At 41.9% G+C, this 18757-nt stretch overlaps 1 long non-coding RNA gene across 3 annotated transcripts in view; it reads right to left on the bottom strand.

Moving 5' to 3' along the window:
- LOC308596996 overlaps positions 1 to 18757 on the bottom strand; it is a 493319-nt gene that overhangs the window by 103909 nt on the left and 370653 nt on the right. For all 3 annotated transcript variants that reach the window (XR_014012772.1, XR_014012773.1, XR_014012774.1), the window contains one exon: positions 4002 to 4193. This is a non-coding gene — a long non-coding RNA (uncharacterized lncRNA). The remainder of the gene's footprint in view (positions 1 to 4001; positions 4194 to 18757) is intronic.

Here is an 18757-nt window from a genome sequence, read left to right on the forward strand (position 1 = left end):
AGCATTTGCTAGATATATGGAGGTCATGATAGCCCCACACAAGAGCTATAGGCAGCATTGCCAGCATAAGGCAAATACCCGACTAATATATTTACATATGAACAGGGTGCCAGCAGGCAAAGATCACATAAGTAAATTTTTAGACATTACGTTGCAAATGTCAGGCAAGAAATATCACAGTCTGATTGATATGCAGAATTGTTGCCAGAACAGAGATGGCCAAAGTAAGTTCAAAGTCACAGGAAATGTTGTCATCAGCCTCCTGTAAAAATGTACAGTTGCTTGCTATTCTTCCTCTGCCTAAAGGTGACTATTACTATCTTTTCCCTAAGCTACTTGTTCAACGTATCTTATTATCATTACAAAGTATTATAATGGATTAGCTTCTCCATATTGTGTTAGTATTGGAGAGAGCATGTTTGAGACGGCACACTGACAAGGTTTTTTTAAAAGACATTTATTTACCCCCACTAACAATTACCAAGCAGCTTGCTTTCAAGATTTTCTTTTTTAAAAAAAATCTCTAAATTGCATGCTTGCAATTTTTTTGTCTCCTGATTATTCATTTAACAGAGAAAAAAAAGAAACCGAAAAGAAGTGAGTAGTATCTAATTAATATCTCCTAATGCCCAACTAATGTCAAGCATGACTCCAACTTATAACCAAACTATATCTTTACATTGAAAAATTCAATTACATTTACTGACACACTTTGAAATGCTACATTATTTATACTGGCAAACTTTGCAGCCTCTCTGTATATTTATTAACATTCTTTCCACAGTACAAAGCAGGCACACAATACAGATCGCTGCATTCTTCATTTTTTAATTTTTCAAAGTGATATTTACATCTGCTCGGGTAGGAAGGGAGGAAGGAAGGGGTTGCCTCTGTCAAGGAGATTCGAAAGATCAAGCAGAGCCAGGAGTTAATTTGCCCTCCCATTTGATTCTCCAGGCAAAACAAGGTAACCTTGACATTTCCCTCTTCCTCCTTCTTTCCTCCCCTCCCCTCCCTCCCTATTTTCCCCTCTTTCATTCTCATTCTTTCCCTCCCTCTCTCTCACTCACACTTCACTCTCAGTGCACACATCAACAATTTTGAGCTGTGAAGAGGTTCAATTGCCACCTTGGTGACTCACTTATAATGCACAAATCATTTACCAGGATAGCTTGAGGACATGACAATGACAGAGAGACATCTGTTGGGTGGATGGGATAAGAAAAAAGAGGTTATTCACAGCTGGTACATTAGCCATGCTAGCCACTAGGCCACCACAGTGTCCTAGTCCTACAGCTTCATTCCCCTCCTCTCTGCCTGCTCCCTGCTGTCAGCTGCCAAAAGATATCTGTTCTCACCCTTTGCTGAATGAAAAGGTGCTAATGCATGACTTCAGGATATGACAGAACATACAGTACTTACAAGTGTTTGGAGATGCAGCCAACCTGACCATGGGGAAAAGAAATAAGTAACTAAAGAGAGATTTTTCGTGTGTGTGTGTGTGTGTGTGAGAGAGAGAGAGAGAGAGAGAGAGAGAGAGAGAGAAAGGGGGGGATAGGCTTTAGCTGTGCGTGGAAAAGGGAAGCATTATCTTAGCAGTATTCCTTATACAGTTGCTTTTTTTATTAAAAAGATCTATGTTAAAAAATTACACTGGGTTTTGTTTTGTATATGCACGTACTTATATAATAAATATGAGTCTATTAAATATGATCCATAGGCAATTGTTATATGAGCAGCTGGATTTAAATCCAACATGCTTGCTTTTCTGCTTTAATGGCGGGTGGTGGGAGCAGAAGTTATATCAGCTCTGAACAAAGAAGCAGTTTTTGGTAACCAATCAACCAATCATTCAGGCTATCTAAAGAACTTTTAACTGAGATAAGATTAAAAAAGGATGTGTACAAAAAATGGAAAAGGGGGGAAACCACCAAAGAGGAATTCAAACAAATAGCCAGCACGTGTAGACACAAAGTCAGAAAAGCTAAAGCACAGAATGAACTCAGGCTTGCTAGAGAGGTTAAAAGCAAGAAAAAAGGCTTTTATGGGTATGTTCATAGCAAAAGGAAGAACAAAGAAACAGTGGGGTCACTCAGAGGAGAAGATGGTGAAATGCAAACAGGGGACACAGAAAGGGCTAAACTCCTCAATGCCTTCTTTGCCTCAGTCTTCTCCGATAAAGAAAACAATGCCCGACCTGAAGAATTTGGAGCAAATGATTCAGCAAAGGAAACACAGCCCAGAATAACTAAGGAGATAGTACAAGAATACTTGCCTAGTTTAGATGTATTCAAGTCTCCAGGGCTAGATGAACTGCATCCAAGAGTATTAAAAGAACTGGCAGATGTGATCTCAGAACCACTGGCAGTCATCTTTGAGAATTCCTGGAGAACAGGCGAAGTCCCGGCAGACTGGAGGAGGGCAAATGTTGTCCCTATTTTCAAAAAGGGGAAAAGAGAGGACCCAAATAATTACCGCCCAGTTAGTCTGACATCAATACCAGGGAAGATTCTGGAGCAGATCATTAAGCAAACAGTCTGTGAGCACCTAGAAAGGAATGCTGTGATCACCAATAGTCAGCATGGATTTCTGAAAAATAAGTCATGTCAGACTAACCTGATCTCATTTTTTGACAGAATTACAAGCCTGGTAGATGAAGGGAACGCAGTGGATGTAGCCTACCTTGATTTCAGCAAGGCATTTGACAAGGTGCCCCATGATATTCTTGTAAAGAAGCTGGTAAAATGCGGTCTTGACTATGCTACCACTCAGTGGATTTGTAACTGGCTGACTGACCGAACCCAAAGGGTGCTCATCAATGGTTCCTCTTCATCCTGGAGAAGAGTGACTAGTGGGGTGCCACAGGGTTCTGTCTTGGGCCCGGTCTTATTCAACATCTTTATCAACAACTTGGATGATGGACTCAAGGGCATCCTGATCAAATTTGCAGATGACACCAAACTGGGAGGGGTGGCTAACACCCCAGAGGACAGGATCACACTTCAAAATGACCTTGACAGATTAGAGAACTGGCCAAAAACAAACAAGATGAATTTTAACAGGGAGAAATGTAAAGTATTGCACTTGGGCAAAAAATAATAATGAGAGGCACAAATACAAGATGGGTGACACCTGGCTTGAGAGCAGTGCATGTGAAAAGGATCTAGGAGTCTTGGTTGACCACAAACTTGACATGAGCCAACAGTGTGACGCGGCGTGTGACGCGGCAGCTAAAAAAGCCAATGCAATTCTGGGCTGCATCAATAGGAGTATAGCATCTAGATCAAGGGAGGTAATAGTGCCACTGTATTCTGCTCTGGTCAGACCTCACCTGGAGTACTGTGTCCAGTTCTGGGCACCACAGTTCAAGAAGGACACTGACAAACTGGAACGTGTCCAGAGGAGGGCAACCAAAATGGTCAAAGGCCTGGAAACGATGCCTTATGAGGAACGGCTAAGGGAGCTGGGCATGTTTAGCCTGGAGAAGAGGAGGTTAAGGGGTGATATGATAGCCATGTTCAAATATATAAAAGGATGTCACATAGAGGAGGGAGAAAGGTTGTTTTCTGCTGCTCCAGAGAAGCGGACACGGAGCAATGGATCCAAACTACATGAAAGAAGATTCCACCTAAACATTAGGAAGAACTTCCTGACAGTAAGAGCTGTTCGACAGTGGAATTTGCTGCCAAGGAGTGTGGTGGAGTCTCCTTCTTTGGAGGTCTTTAAGCAGAGGCTTGACAACCATATGTCAGGAGTGCTCTGATGGTGTTTCCTGCTTGGCAGGGGGTTGGACTCGATGGCCCTTGTGGTCTCTTCCAACTCTATGATTCTATGATTCTAAGCACACTGCTGCTGCTATCTGTCTAAATGCACACATATACATGCACAAAATTGAATTTTACGCTCTGTAGTTTTAAAAATTGTTGTCACATGTTGGTCTCTTTTACAATCCAGACTTTGACCACAATCGCAGCTGGCCTACTTTGTAGCTATTGCTATACCTATTTTAAAGATTGAGAAACTGAGGTTGAAAGGAAGCCCAACTGACTCCACAGCTAAGCTGCAGATCTCCTGCAGGTCTCCACAGCTAAACATTGAGGTCCAGGCCTCTGTGCGTTCTTTGCTGGTTTGTTTTCTCCTTTGCTTTCTCTTCTTTGAAGTTTTAAGATAACACAGTCCAGGAATGAGATATCCTGTGGAGAAAAGAAGAAAATAAATTAAGGAAAAAATGAAAACAAAGGCATGGATGTAACAAAGTTACATATATACCCCAAACTACCCTGTAAGTATTTCAAGATGAAAAATGAGTGGGAATTCTGTTGTTGAATTTGTTACTTAAAGTAACTGTTGTATAACTCTAAAATCGCAATGCATTGGTGCCTCGCAAGACGAAATTAATCCGTTCCGCGAGTCTCTTCGTCTTGCGGTTTTTTCGTCTTGCGAAGCACGGCTATTAGCAGCTTAGTGGCTATTAGCGGCTTAGCGGCTTAGCAGCTATTAACGGCTTAGCGGCTTAGCGGCTATTACTGGCTTAGCGGCTTTAAGAAAAAGGAAACAAACTCGCAAGAACTCGCAAGACGTTTTGTCTTGCGAAGCAAGCCCATAGGGAAATTCGTCTTGCAGAACGACTCAAAAAACGGAAAACTCTTTTGTCTAGCGAGTTTTTCGTCTTGCGAGGCATTCGTCTTGTGGGGCACCACTGTAAATTAATTTATTATTTACATTTTTAAAAAATTTTTAGATTCATATACCGCTCTTCATCATAATATCTCAGGGCATCTCACAGAATTTAAAAAAGGGATTAAATAAGTAAAACAAAACAGCAAAATAATACCCCCCCCTTCCCACAGATACATTTAAAAGTCTGTAGAATATTAATCAGCCATATGTATATATTTGCCAAAAAAAACCAAACCCAAACCCAAATGCTCACAAATTTACAGTCTAATCCAAACCTGGGATCTGCCAGGATGAACAAATTTTCAATAGGTGGGTCTTGGGCTGTCAGACAGAGGTCTGTCAGGATAACTCCCTCAACTCTGCTAAACCAGAGCTTACGCCACCTCAGCTAGGGCTCTGCCAGCAGAATTTAAGACAGCAGACCTCAAGCTGACAGAAGTCCCCCAAAAGGGGCATTCTGGGGATGTGGAAGAGGCGTGGCAGCTATTCCAAACCTCTTTCAGTCACATGACCTGGCAAGTCAGCAGAACTTACAATGGCATAAAAGCCGGTGTAAATCAAATTCTGTTTCAAAGGCTCATTTTCGCTCACCCAGGCTTGGGCCAGCTCAGCTACTGGGAGGGGTAGCTAATGGCATGGAATACAGAATCAGGATTCATTATGACATTAACATATTGGAGAACTAGACCCAAACGAACAAAATGAATTTCAGTTGGGATAAATGTCTGGTTCTAAACTTAGGCAGGAAGAACCAGATGCACAAATATAAGGTGAGGGCACCTAGTTTGCCAGTAGTTCATACATTGAAAATGGTCTAGGTGTCTTAGGAGACCAAAAGCTCAACATGAGTCAACAGTGTAATATAACAGCAAAAAACAAAACCAAAGCTAATGCTATTCTAGGCTGCATCAAAAGAAGCATAGTGTTCTGGACAAGGGAAGTCATAGTCCCACTCTCTTCTACCTTGGTCAGACCACACCTGGAGTTCTGTGTCCTGTTCTGGGTGCCACAATTTAAGAAGGACATTGACAAGCTGGCACATGTGCAGAGGAGGGTAACCAAGAAGATCAAGGTCTAGGAGCCAAGCTTTATGAGGACCAATTGAAAGAGTTGGGTATGTTTACCCTGGAAAAGAGGAAACTGAAGGGAGATATGATAACCATCTTCAAACATCGAAAGGGCTGTCACATGAAAGATAGAACAAGCTTGTTTCTTCCTGCTCTGGAAGATAGGACAGGAACCAATGGATTCAAGTTACATGAAAGGAAATTGTGACTAAACATCAGGAAGAAATTTATGGCAATAAGAGCTGTTTGACAATGGAAAGGACTCCCTTAGGAGGTTGTGGACTCTCCTTCATTGGAAGTTTTTAAGCAGAGGTCGGATGGCCATCTGTCATGGATGCTTTCGTTGAGAGTCCTGCATTGCAGGGGTTTGGACTCGATCACCTTTGGGGTCTGTTGCAACTCTAAGACTCTATGATTCTATGAAATGAGTTTGGATAACTGATGCCAGTGTTAATTCTGCCACCTTTCTATATAATATACAGTGGTACCTCTGGTTACGTACTTAATTCGTTCCGGAGGTCCGTTCTTAACCTGAAACTGTTCTTAACCTGAAGCACCACTGGAGCATGATTTCTGTTCTCATCCTGAAGCAAAGTTCTTAACCCGAGGTACTATTTCTGGGTTAGCGAAGTCTGTAACCTGAAGCGTATGTAACCCGAGGTACCACTGTATTCTGTATTCTGGGTGGTGTTCGGTTAACCTGTCCCACCAAAATAAGTGTTTTTGCTTGGGCAGCAGGACTCTCTCCCCAATTCCATTCCCAGTTGTGCCATGTTTCCTTCCCAAACCTACTCCAGGGGGTTGGGGAGAACCCCTAGAACAGCACTGGGGGTGCAGGGAGGGAATGTTCTGTTGCACAAGCAGAAATCCTTCCACTGATGGAACGTGCAGCAGAAGGAGGCTGCTGATCCTCCTCCTTGTCACTGCCAATGCAAGTGGAGAAGGGAGGTGATCAGGTAGGAAGAGGAGGAAGGAGGAAGAGGAGGAGGGCCAGCAGCTGTGGGGTCAGCAGTGAGCCTCCTGCTCGGATGCAGGCCTTTGTAGGTGCCAGGCAAGGCGGATTCCAGACAGTAACACTCCCCATGCATGATCCTTCACATTGCTCACATAAATAAACATATCAGAATCCCTGGGAAGTTGCCTCAGAGCTCTTTATCCCACAGCCCATTAATGGATAAAGCAGAGCAGTTCCTTGGCAATAAGAGCTTCTAAAATAATTGCTCTATTTCCGAAATAATGTAGCAATCTATCTAGCTATATCTATATATCTAAGGGCCTTTTTTATGAATGTAGCATGTAGGCAAAGGATTCATTGTTAAAATTTGGATGTACGCAGATAGAAAGGAAAAATTATCTTGGAAACCAGCTTTGATTTGAGACCACTGAATTTAATATTGTTGGTGGAAAGGTGTTGATGAAAGCAACAAAAATTTTTTGGGTGTGTGTGGAATACTTCAAATGCAGTGTTTCCTTCTAAAGGCATCCTCACATATATCTCCTTGAAAATTGACAGGACTCCTTGTGATAAGTAGTGAAGGTGTGTATATTTATGCATATATAAATGATTCATCATAAATAGAAAATCATAGTATTATCTACACCTACATAGCAATTGAGTAATAATCGCTAGTGCTATTTATTAGTATTCATTAAACTTAGAGAAATAAGAAACAGGAGTGGAGTTAGTTTAAATTCAGAAGCTGCAGGGAAAGATCTACTTTGATGAATCCATCTCTGTCTCATATTCCCTTTAGTCTATTTTCATGTAAATTTTCAGTTTGCATTTGGTTGAGGGCACAGTTCAGTATATATATATTTTTTGTTTTTAATTATTATCACAGTTTGCAGAGGAAAGGGAAATTCCTCTGTCATTTAATGGCTTGCCTTCTCTCATCCTTTTACTACTTGTGCCACTTCCAAGAGCACCCCCCACAACTGAAGCGGCAGAATGAATACAAAGTGTAACAGACTGAGAAAAGCAGTTCTAATCACGGCTTATGTGGCTGAAGTGGAAACTGGCCAGGGTGACTTCAACTTCATTTCCTTTTTAGAATATATCAGCTAATTCATCTGTTTCTCAAAAGTCAGGATTGGCAGCTCCTTGGGTGGAAACGGAGGGATCCTGCGGAGAAGCATGTCTAAATGTGCTGCTGCCATCACAGTTGGGTCAGAGTAACTTGGATTCTCTCCCACCCTACCCGCTATCCTCTGCTTGACTTGGGGCTATGAAGTTATGTAATTGACATCTTATTTTGTTAAAGATGGGAGGGTGGGAGGGGGGAGAGGAAGGAAGCTAAGCTCTTCACAGATGATTCAGGAAGACAGATCTTCCTCCTGAAGGATAAATCTTAATTTTAGCCTTGATGTCATGAATGAAAGCAAAAGGGGGGGGGGCACACAGATATCAATCACAAATACAAATGGTAGAGAGGCAAGAGGAATAAGGAAGAGATAAATGGTGGCACAGGAAGGGCTTTAGCTCAGTAGCAGAGCACCTCCTATGCATGCAGAAGGTCTCCAGTTCAATCCTTAAGCATCTGCCCCATATGAAATCATGGAGGACTGCTGCCAATCAGTGTGGATGATGCTGAGCTAGGTGTACCAAGATTCCAACTTCCCTATTAAAGTTAATGGAGGAATAGGAAGGACATAGACAGCTGCCTTACACTAAGCGAGACCTACTGGTCCCCATAGCTCACACAGGCCCACCCCTCTGGACTGGTCTTCCAAAGCAACTACTCTATTCCAAACTTAAAAATGGAAAGTGTAATGCTGGTGGTCAACAAAAGAGGTTTAAAGACTCCCTCAAGGCAAATCTAAAAAAAAAAATGTAGTACAATGGTAGCTCAGGTTAAGAACTTAATTTGTTCTGGAGGTCTGTTCTTAACCTGAAACTGTTCTTAACATGAAGCACCACTTTAGCTAATGGGGCTTCCTGCTGCTGCCGCGCCGCCGGAGCACGATTTCTGTTCTCATCCTGAAGTAAAGTTCTTAACCTGAGGTACTATTTCTGGGTTAGTGGAGTCTGTAACCTGAAGCGTATGTAACCTGAAGCGTCTGTAACCGGAGGTACCACTGTATAAACAACGACAACTGGGAAACACTGGCCTACGAATGCTCCAATTGGAGAACAGCCTTTACCAAAGGTGTCATGGACTCTGAAGACGCTCAAACTCAGGACAATAGGGTGAAACGTGCTAAGAGGAAGGCATGTTTGGCAAACTGGAAACCTATGCCCCACTGTGGAAGGACGTGTGGATCCAGAATTGGCCTCCACAGTCACTTACGGACTCAATGTTAAAACCATGTTTATGGAAGACAATCTTACTCGGCTACGAGTGACCGCCAAAGAAGAAGAAGAAGAAATAAGAGGGCAGGTGGTCTTGGGGGAATCAAGACTGAGGGTGGTTAGGGCATATTGCAGTTATTTATATTGCACAGCGGGAAGCATAAAAACTGACTTATTTTGGGATAAAAATTGTCTAGGCTCATTTGTTTGATTAAAAACTTTTTTTTCAGAACGTATATCACTTGTGGTTCACCTTGTGGCTTGAGTACACAATGCAATATTTCTATAATATCCTAACTAGGAGGATAACATGTAAGACATGCTGGCATCTAATGCTGGAGCTAGTACCGCCCTCCCTCCCTGATGCTGTCTTGCCATTAGTTGTCTCTAATGCTGTAGCTGCCGCCCTCAGCCCCAGTGCCTGATGGTAGTTGGCTACAGAGACTTGTTTTGGACCCACAGGGATGGTGGAAATTGTCACAAGTCTGTGAAAGCCAAAAGTAATGGTAAGAGGGCAGTTTCTGAGGCAGTGGACTAAATCAGATAGTTCTGCCACTGTTTTCAGTGTCATTGTTTAATGTCTCTCTGATGGATGCCCATCAAATAGATTCTGGGTTTTATTTCAATTATGATTATAAAATGATTTGCACTCATAATATGAGGAATTGTGGCTCTCAAACTGCTTCGTTCAAACAGCAATCGAGGGAAGAAAAAGGAGATGCCATGGATCTATAAGTGACTGAAGAAATGCTGACTTAGAAAGCTCAGGATCTGCAGCCTACGCAGGTATACTAGTGAGTCAAAATACTATATTTAGAGATGAAATACAATGATTCATAACTGGAGAAAAGACACACCATATCATCTTCCATGTACCTGTTCATCTAGTAATTTGTTGGTTGACATTTATTTGCCAGTATGGGGTAGAAGCATTGTTTTGACAAGGGATGCTTCATTTCCCAAATTTTCTTTCTGGCCTGACACGACATAGGGAAGAGAGAGAGAGAGAGAGAGAGAGAGAGAGAGAGAGAGAGGAGGAGGAGGAGGAGCTGGAGGGGTTTGGGATAAAATCAGGTTATCTGGGAAAATATATAAAGTATGGTTTCTCTGACGTCCTTGTCACACACACACAGAAATGCTATCCATTTGCAAATTGGATTATTTGGATCCCATCTTTTATCTTGGGTTTACTATTGGGGTGTCATCCCCATTGCCACCAGACCCATTACAAATGATGCAATTTATAGGATTGTGAAGTAAGTCTCTGCATTTGGGGGCAGATAAAGTGCTACACTGAGTCTATGTCTACAAAAGATCATTAAATATAAATAGAACACCACGTCTTCATGCAGGTCACAGCTTCTCAAAGTTACTTCTAGGATTAGATTATTCTCAGTTACATTACTAATATGATTCACTTACAGCAGCCAGCCTCATGTTTGGGAAAATATATAAAATGTGGTCCCAAGTAAACAGATTAACATAATAAGTGGCTTTTTATGGAAACACAATATGCTGCACCATGTGAGGTGATTTAAAAACATTTGCAAAATTGAAGGGTAAAGGGTCACAAAAAGCAGAGCCAAGATTCCAGGGCTTTACAGTGGAGGAACGACATGGATCTAATTTGACTACAGCTAAAATTTCTTTTCATCTCAATCAAGCCCCTAAATCCAGGCTCAAAAGAACAGGAACATGGAGGGTTAAACAATTTGACTACTAAGCCAGGCCCAGGTTATACAAAAGCCTAACTACAAGCGCTCACTTTTAAGTACATGAGAAGTGGGAGACGTAGAGGAAGTATTTGGCGTTCAGCCACCATAATCTCCATTTATTAGTTTGCTTTTATGTGCTTTTGTGATTCCTAATGCCTTACTAGTTTCTTCCTGGCAAGCTGCTTCCTTTAAATTATTAGGTGTTCATATAGTGCAGATCTAATATTTTGCCTTTAAATGTGCTACAAAGCACAATAATTGAAATGACTACTTACTTCTGAAATATATTCAGAGATCTGTTGGCAAGTATAATTAGGTAAGCTGGAGCAAGAAATACACCTTTTGTATGCCCAAGCCTCTTTCCATATAGTTAGCAACTTTCACTAAAGGAGCAAGCAGAAAACTGTTATTTTAGTAGACGCTATTGTCCCTTTGTAGGAGACTTGGGCTTTTGCCAAGTTTCTGTGTTGGCTTAGGGTTTCTGTTTTAATCCAGAGGATCTCCAGGTTAAAATTCCCATTCAACAATGAAGCTCCCTAGGGGACCTTGAGCCAATCACCGCCTCTCATCACAACCTGCCTCACAGGGTTGTTGTGAGGATCAGATGGGAGGTAAGGACCACCCTGAGCAACAGGGATATACACGTAATGAATAAATTGTGGAACTGCAAAAAAGGGGCAGGGTTGTTTCAGAATTGCTGAAAATATGAACTGTGCTATATTTACAGTCAAAAACAGAGGGGAAACCCTGCCAAATGAGGCCAAAGACCCCTCTGTTCCAGCATCCTGTTCTTACAAAGGCGAACCCATTTGTGATTCCCAACAGCTGGTATACTGGCCTCCAACAGTAGATGTAGAATACAGTCATCATGGCTACTCCCTTCAAGTGTCCTGAAAAAACTGGGACATCCCATTTTTTATCGCGAGAAAATTATGGCCATTTTGGTTGCCTTGATCATGTGCGATTTCCTGGTGCAATTCCTCCCCCACCTACTTTTCTCGGGGCCATAATATTGTGTGGCACCCCAAATTGCTCATTTTTTGGGTACCATGCCTGAAATAGCACTTTTTGGGCTGGGGGACCTGAGCACGAAATCATGCAAGATCACGACAACCAAAATGGCTACCGTACTCTTGTGATAAAAAAGGGAAAATGGCATCTGGAAAGATGGTGCCCCAGATTTTGCCTTCAAAGTGTTGGAGGATGTGGTAGCATTTCTTAATGTTATAGTTGGACATTACATCATAACAAACAGAATGTTATGCACCATGTACTCAGGAAGGTATAATATATAAATATTACATAAACTGTATTGTCATTCTGTATACTTTCCAGAATCAAACTTAGGTATTGGGTTATGATGGCTATTTAGCCAAAATGGGCCTACTGAGAAACAAGTGAGAGATCTCGGCATGCTCATGTAACCCCCAAAGTTCACAGAATGGAAAAATACTTTGCCAGGGGGCAAAGGGGGATCGAAATGATGGGGACTGAGTATTCTCAGTGGTCATAGACTGCTGACTAACTTCAGGGCAGAAAAGGGGGAATGGGACAAAAGCCAAGTTGGGTAGGGAATGGAATGGAATGGAATCTCCCAGGAGACAGCATGGCTGGCTGGCTGGTTTTTTGCAGGAACATTCTACGTTGCACCATTTCTCTGAAGGTCCTGTGTCTGATATATAGAAAGTAATATCAGGGAATAATTAAAAGAGGGGAAGGATGGGAAAGAAGGTTGTACAAAACAAAAATAGGAAAGGGAAAGGAAAGGAAAGGAAAGGGGAGGGATAAAGGGGAAAGGGTGAAATAATGTGTTTCTTATTGATGCTTTTTTAAAAATGAAAGATGGGGACTATTAAAGAGGAAGAAGTGGGGGTCTAACTCCCAACTTCTGTTATTATGAACTGGATGGGGAATAGGTGAGACAGAGACCCCAAAGAAATGTTTCCACAGCGGTGCTTCAAAAGAGGATAATACATTTTGTTTAGTAGCATACTTATATCAGCTGGAAATATGCATTTACAGTGTGCACTTGTGTAATTATCAGACAATAAAAACAGAGAAAAATTTAATTGCTAGAAACTTGGTTAGTTAAGTGAGAAGTTAAGTCAGTTAAGAGAAGGGAAATGTAAACAACCCTAAAGTAAGGAAATAAAAAATGGAGACACTGAAATGTAGAACTGGGAAATTCCAGCCCACAGTTGCCAGCTTGGGATCTGTAACCCGGTATTGCAATATGAGGTCGTAAAAGGAATACATCTACCAGGGTGGGAAAGCTTCTCTTACCATGGGAAATAATGTACATGTGAAAATATGGTTGTGTATAATGAACTCAGATACATGTCATGCAATTAATATTTTGCTGGGTGGTAGAGAGAATGCTTGCTCACTTTATTCATTGTGAACTCTAATTGTGGGGTTCACATAATGGTTTTTAGAAGCTCGGCTATCAGGGACAGGGCCGTTAGCCAAGTCAGACTCTGGCCAAGAAATCTCAGGAGTCCACCATTCCAGACCAAAGCTGGCTGCACCACCCCCTACCCCCTGCCCTCCTGCTGGACTGGACTTTGGGGTGCGTAGGAAGGCACACAATGTGGGCTCCCTAGAATGGAATCGATTCTTCTTGCATTTCCAGCGTCTGCTCAACATGCATTCTATGTGGGGTAAACTTATTCTAGGCAGCTGCTGTGCATGCGAGCTGAATCGCCCCCATTCTGGAGAGCCTACACAATACACCTTCCCGCCAAACAGGGTGTTCCACAGGAAGCCAACCCAGACTGAAAACCCCCAGAACAGGGAGAAGGTAGTGAGGGTGAAATCCCTTTAAGTGGGGGCAAGTGGAGAAGCCAAAACAAAATGGAGAATCAGGCAGGTACTCTCTTCTCTCTCTCTCTCTCTCTCTCTCTCTCTCTCTCTCTCTCTCTCTCTCTCTGTGTGTGTGTGTGTGTGTGTGTGAGAGAGAGAGAGAGAGAGAGAGAGAGAAGAGGGAACAGAAGCTTAAAAGTTGCTTCTGTGCATATCAGCGAAGAGACCAGTGAGGGGACGTTACCACTGCTTTATGTGAGGAATGGTTTTATATTCTTTACAACAGGGGAAATTCCACCAGCTATGAGTCCCTTAGTAAGAGCAAGATAAAAATGTCATAGAAGAAACAATTAAAATCACAATAGTATAAACACTATTTGGCTTTTTGGTCCTTAGTACTGTTCTATTTTCCCGCCAGTCTTGGAGCAGAATCCTTTCCCTGACTGAAAGTGTATGTGGGGGGAGGTGAGCAGAGATGAATGATGCTCAGTGCGCATAGGATGTGGTGTGAAACTAAGTGCCCTTTGCCAAAGCTTGGCAGGGAAATGACTTAATGAATGCCATTCCCTATTAACCTAACAGTTAAATCTGGACAAAATATACATAAAAATGAAATAAAACAATTAGATATCACTTAACATGGTTCATTATTATTAATTCATTTAGTATTCATTGTAACTATGCTGGTCATAATGAATTCATTTGATATTAATGTAGATGTGCTGCAGCAATTTCAGCATAATGCAGTTTTAATTCATGTTTCATTAACATAAAGCAGTACGAAACTGTATATTCATTATTCTGAGTAAATAATAACTAATTCCCAAATCACTGCATTACTTCCATGTTTTGCCATATATTTCAGTTATAAGTTGATAGATATATACAAAGATCTGCATGCGTGCACGTACACACACACACAATTATGGGTTTCCCACATTTCAAGAGGTATTTTCATAGCTTTTGACCTGTCATAATCTGCATTTTTCTACTTTGTCTATAGCCATAGTGCATACAGGTAAATGTTGAAAGGGATAGTTTCTGCTAACAAACATGCCACCAAGCAGCAGCTACATGACCCTTTGTCCACAAGCATGGAAACAATGACTGCATTCACATGTCACAACAAACCATAGTTAATGGTTAATACTTAATGGTTTACTGTGTGAGCATGCAAATATCTCCTCCTGATCTGCTCCCCCCCCCAACTGGATCTGCAATGAAGCACTTCTGGCCCTACCGTGTTTTCTTCCAGTTAGACCAGTTTTATAACTGGTCTAACTGGAAGAAAACACGACAGGGCCAGAAGAAGTGCTGCATTGCACGATGTGACAGAGGCAGAGTCATGCACCAGCTACAGCCTCCTCCTTACAGCCTCTTTGAATTCCTTGTAGGAAAGGTCAGATACAAAAGTAAAAATAAAATAAATCAGAAATAGCTCACCAGTGGAGTGACACCTCAACAATAACCCCCTGGCAGTGTTGATGCTGCCATTTCCTGGGGACAGACAAGGCAGTGGCAAGCTCAGGTCTGTGCAGGCCCATTGGTGGGAGCATCAGATTGGCTCTGCCAATGTTTTCGCACAGCTACGACGTAGCTTTCCTTTTCCCTCTCCTTATAACCTGCAGCAAATCTGTTGCCATGAGGCCAGCTGGATAAGCCGCTCTTGAAATCAATGAATGAAAGCTCTCAGACCTCAAGTGTTGCTATATTCAACTTAGAAATGTCCCCTGCATCAACATCCCCATATAGGGGGCAGGGCTGAGCTCTCATTGTTCGGTCCCTGCTCCTGCCAACCTAGCAGTTTGAAAGCACGTCAAAGTGCAAGTAGATAAATAGGGACCACTCTGGCGGGAAGGTAAACGGCGTTTCTGTGCGCTGCTCTGGTTTCGCCAGAAGCGGCTTAGTCATGCTGGCCACATGACCCGGAAAAACCGGACAAACGTCGGCTCCCTTGGCCTGTAAAGCGAGATGAGCGCTGCAGCTCCAGAGTCGTCCGCGACTGGACTTAACTGTCAGGGGTCCTTTACCTTTAGCTAATGCTACTCCGACTTAGAGTAGAGCGATTGAAGTTAGTGGATATAACAAACTGAGGTTTATTTATTCCCTTTACCTTTCCAAATGATACACCATAGCTCTATACTGGCCTGCTGCTCAAGGGTAAAGGGTATACATGAGTAGAGTGTGTAAGGATCAGTGCCTTAAGGATGGGATGCCTATGGAAATCCCACTAACAGCAAGACAGCACAATAGCCCTCTCCCATTGTTTCATACTTCTTTTGAACCTGGAGGTAGCAATAGTAGCCATCAATAGCCTTTTCCTCCAAGGGTACTTCCACCCTTCAAAAGAGGAAATTACTTTTTATCATATGCATTTCTTATCAACAACTATTCAGGCTGTGAGTACAATAGCTTTTATGAACATTTCGACACCACACTCAGGGCCCACTTGCCTGGCATATGTGAGCAATTTTGTCCATTAATTTTTGGGTCTGTATGGAAGCCAAATTATGGTAATGTTTCTGAATGTAATAATGACTTCTACCTGCTGCCTAGAGGAGCACTACCAGGCATTATAGAATACTTGAATTTCTGTAAAGTACCTTTGAAGTGGAAACATTTACTGCACAGAACATTTTGGTAAGAACAGGTGGTACATGAGGTATGAAAGTGAAACGTCATTTTCAAAAGCAAAAAATAACAATATATATATATTTAAGGGTCAGGGTGACTGTATTCTCCCCATCCCTCTATAACCAGCACATAGGTTGCCTTGTCTTCAATGGGAAAAGGGGGAAATTTGCCTCTCCCACTGTCAAAGCTTCACAAAGCTGAACATGCTACAAAACACTGGTCATAGTGGACCAGGAAAGGAATAAATCTGTTCATAAATGGTTGCATCGGAGGAAACACTTCAAGGAATATTCAGCAATAAAAAAGAAATCAGAATGGCCATCTTTTCTTACATGAGACTTTCTGCAGTCATGGTTGGCTCACCCACCTCTTTCATAGATAAGAGCAAAGCAGTTGTAATGGCAGCTATCATTGTAATGGCAGAAGATAAGTAACAGGCCCAGATCCTTTGCTGGCTTAGGGTGCACCTAGACATGATGTGAGGGATCTATTATTATGGATCTCCTGTTGTTCAAACATCACCATCCACAATGAGAAGGAGCTCTATGAAGGGGTGTGTGATTGGCTGTATCTGTGGGCCCCACCATCTGCTACTACATTGAGAGCATAGGCCAACAACACAAGTGTGCATGTTCTAATTCACAGGTGTCTCTGGGACATTAAGATAGTGAGTAGGTGGCATTTCATCAGCACTCTGCTTTGCAGTGTGTCCAGCTTCCCTATAAGAAAAGGAAAATAAAAGTTTACTAAAAAAAGAAGAAGTGAGGAAGATCAGGGGTCCACCACAGTTGACCTGGGGATCAGACCCAACTGGCCATCCCCTAACAATGCAACTACTGCCAATTGTTCAAAAGTAAACATCACCAGATTCCATGTATGATATGGCGAGCAATGCTCTACATCAGGAATAGTGAACTTGTGGCCCTCCAAATATTGGACTTCAACTCCCAGCAGCCCCAGCCAGCATGGCCAACAGTCAGGGAATGAGCAGAGATGGAGTCTAATAGAATCAGGGAGACACTGGCTCCCCATCTCTTCTCTATTTGGTGCCTTTATGTTCATGTATATACAAATAGTTTCCTGCTTCTCAGATTTAATATCTAGAGACCTTGGAGAGAGTTGACACCGGGTGGATCAACATTTTAATACAACATTCCTAAAAGACAAAATGGGAATAGTGATTCAGGTGCACATTAACTGCTCTTGAGAAAAATAGGGGTCATTCCAGCAGCTGAAATACATTTTATAATTTTATAGAAAAATAAGATTTGAACATTTTCACCATGATCTTAATTAGAAGATCCTTATATACTCCGAAAGACTCAAAGAAAAAGGCATTCTTGAACTCACTACAGATTCTGCTCCTGAACTCTCTTCATCAAGGATCACAAATAAAAACACTAAATCTTATCTCTCAAAGGAAGAAAGGTAACATCAATGGCACACAGACTTATTTGCAGCCAATCTGATCCACAAGGAACAGTAGGGAAGATCAATAAAGTGAACCCTGAAGATGCAACCTTTCAGGTCTCAAAGTCTGGCAGCTCTTTGTTGGTCCAATAAAAGGTATTGCTTTAATCTCCTGTACTTTGTCCACTAAGGAAAAATTAAAAGTTCAAGGCTCAAGTCCAAGCTACGAGCACCACGTTTCTCATATATTTTGTTCGAGCCCCAATAAAGTCATCCTCTTCTTTCTCTCCTTCACAGAGCATAATTTTGTAAAGGACTTTTCAGTGTTAACCATTTCATCTCACTTCCAAAGCCAAACAGTGTGTGTCAGTGCACTCACATTTTATAACAAACAGCCCATTCTGTTTCTAGTGCTATATCATGACAGCAAGTAGCTCTGGAAGGGAACAAAAGTGGGAGCAAAACATGCATTTGGATAGATCAATAGGATTGCATAAGTACAGGAAGACAGTTACTGGTAAACTTGGAGAGGGGAGCGTTTAACTTTTTATGTTTCACACTTAATTTTTGACCCTGCTTTTTCATTTTATTGTGTCATTTTTTTGTCATAATGAATCTGACTTGCTCAATTAAAATTTTCGCTGGTGTGGACCTAACTTTCCTATATAGAGCTGAACCAGGAGAACCCCCTCCACCACTTGCTGGAAAGGTTTGTGGTGTGCCAGGCAAGGGGTTTGTGCCATGCCTGAAAACCTGCGTTGTTACGATAGCAAAGGAAGGGAAAACACATAGGTGCTGGTGAAGATGAATGAAAGATGAATGAAACTCAAGGAATTTCACAGATAAAGAAGAAAATAGAATTATTTATTTAGTCAAAGACCCCAGGTCGCTATTACTCTTTGTATTGCTGTTATGGTACACACACAGAGACACAGTTCCCCCCCCCTTAAAAATGTTTAGGGGTACTTTCATTTTGATTCAAGAAAATCACAATTTTATTGTTCAAATCTGGAAAAATCAATACAGTAAATAGACAAAAGTACAAAGATTCACAAAATGTTTAGGGGTATGTGCACCCCTGTGTTCCCCCAGAAAAAAGCCCTCGTGTGTGTGTATCACACACACAACAATAATATATCTAACTTTAACAACTTTGGAGA

This window comes from Podarcis bocagei (genome assembly GCF_964188305.1).
Source record: "Podarcis bocagei genome assembly, chromosome: 11".
NCBI classification, from domain to species: Eukaryota; Metazoa; Chordata; class Lepidosauria; order Squamata; family Lacertidae; genus Podarcis; species Podarcis bocagei.